The 1,749-nt window shown below is 39.6% G+C and overlaps 1 long non-coding RNA gene across 1 annotated transcript; it reads right to left on the reverse strand.

Moving 5' to 3' along the window:
• Positions 1 to 972: 972 nt before the first annotated feature.
• LOC107835349 (uncharacterized) lies at positions 973 to 1,486 on the reverse strand. The gene is made up of 2 exons (XR_001661156.1): positions 1,429 to 1,486; positions 973 to 1,068 (listed from the first exon to the last, which is right to left on the reverse strand). It is a non-coding gene; the product is annotated as an uncharacterized LOC107835349 (long non-coding RNA).
• Between the last annotated feature and the right edge of the window lie 263 nt (positions 1,487 to 1,749).

Consider the following 1,749-nt stretch of genomic DNA (forward strand, 5'->3'; position numbering starts at 1 on the left):
CTGATTGGCTAGCTGATTAATTCTTTTTTTTGATTGGCTAGCTGATTAATGCTGGTTCTGTTTGGCTAGCTTATTGCTGGCATTGATTGGCCACCTGATTAATGCTTTTTCTGATGAGCTAGCTGATTAATGTTCGCTCTGATTGGCTAGCTGATTAATTCTTTTTTTTGATTGGCTAGCTGATTAATGCTGGTTCTGTTTGGCTAGCTTATTGCTGGCATTGATTGGCTACCTGATTAATGCTTTTTCTGATGAGCTAGCTGATTAATGCTCGCTCTGATTGGCTAGCTGATTAATGCTGGTTCTGTTTGGCTAGCTCATTGCTGGCAATGATTGGCTAGCTGATTAATTCTTTTTCTAATGACCTCGCCGATTAATGCTCGCTCTGATTGGCTAGCTGATAAATCCTTTTTTTGATTACATATCTGATTAATGATCGCTCTGATTGGCTAGCTGATTAATGCTCGCTCTGATTGGCTAGCTGACTAATGCTCGCTCTGATTGGCTAACTGATTAATTCTTTTTTTTGATTGGCTAGCTGATTAATGCTGGTTCTGTTTGGCTAGCTTATTGCTGGCATTGATTGGCCACCTGATTAATGCTTTTTCTGATGAGCTAGCTGATTAATGTTCGCTCTGATTGGCTAGCAGATTAAGGTTCTCTCTGATTGGCTAGCTGATTAATGCTCGCTCTGATTGGCTAGCTGATTAATGCTCACTCTGATTGGCTAGCTGATTAATTCTTTTTTTTTGATTGGCCAGCTAATTAATGCTGGTTCTGTTTGGCTAGCTTATTGCTGGCATTGATTGGGTACCTGATTAATGCTTTTTCTGATGAGCTAGGTGATTATTGCTCGCTCTGATTGGCTAGCTGATTAATGCTCACACTGATTGGCTAGCTGGTTAATTCGTTTTTTTTTTTGATTGGCCAGCTAATTAATGCTGGTTCTGTTTGGCAAGCTCATTTCTGGCACTGATTGGCTACCTGATTAATGCTTTTTCTGCTGAGCTAGCTGATTAATTTTCGCGCCGATTGGCTAGCTGATTAAATCTAGCTGTGATTAGCTAGCTGATAAATTATTTTATCTGATTGGCTAACTGATTAAAGCTGGTTCTGTTTGGCTAGCTTATTGCTGGCAATGATTGGCTAGCTGATTAATACTTTTTCTGATGAGCTAGCTGATTAATGTTTTTTTTTTTGATTGGCTAGCTAATTAATGCTGGTTCTGATTAGCTAGCTTATTCCTGGCATTGATTGGGTACCTGATTAATGCTTTTTCTGATGAGCTAGCTGATTAATGTTCGCACTGATTGGCTAGCTGATTAATGCTCGCTCTGATTGGCTAACTGATCAAGTCTGTTTTCTGATTGGCTAGCTTATTAATGCTGGTTCTGTTTGGCTAGCTTATTGCTGGCATTGATTGGCTACCTGATTAATGCTTTTTCTGATGAGCTAGCTGATTAATGCTCGCTCTGATTGGCTAACTGATCAAGTCTGTTTTCTGATTGGCTAGCTTATTAATGCTGGTTCTGTTTGGCTAGCTTATTGCTGGCAATGACTGGGTAGCTGATTATTGCTTTTTTATTGATTGGCTAGCTAATTAATGCTGGTTCTGTTTGGCTAGCTTATTGCTGGCATTTATTGGGTACCTGATTAATGCTTTTTCTGATGAGCTAGCTGATTAATGCTCGCTCTGATTGGCTAACTGATCAAGTCTGTTTTCTGATTGGCTAGCTTATTAATGCTGGT

Source organism: Poecilia formosa, unplaced genomic scaffold (genome assembly GCF_000485575.1).
Source record: "Poecilia formosa unplaced genomic scaffold, Poecilia_formosa-5.1.2 Scaffold1808, whole genome shotgun sequence".
Classification (NCBI taxonomy): domain Eukaryota; kingdom Metazoa; phylum Chordata; class Actinopteri; order Cyprinodontiformes; family Poeciliidae; genus Poecilia; species Poecilia formosa.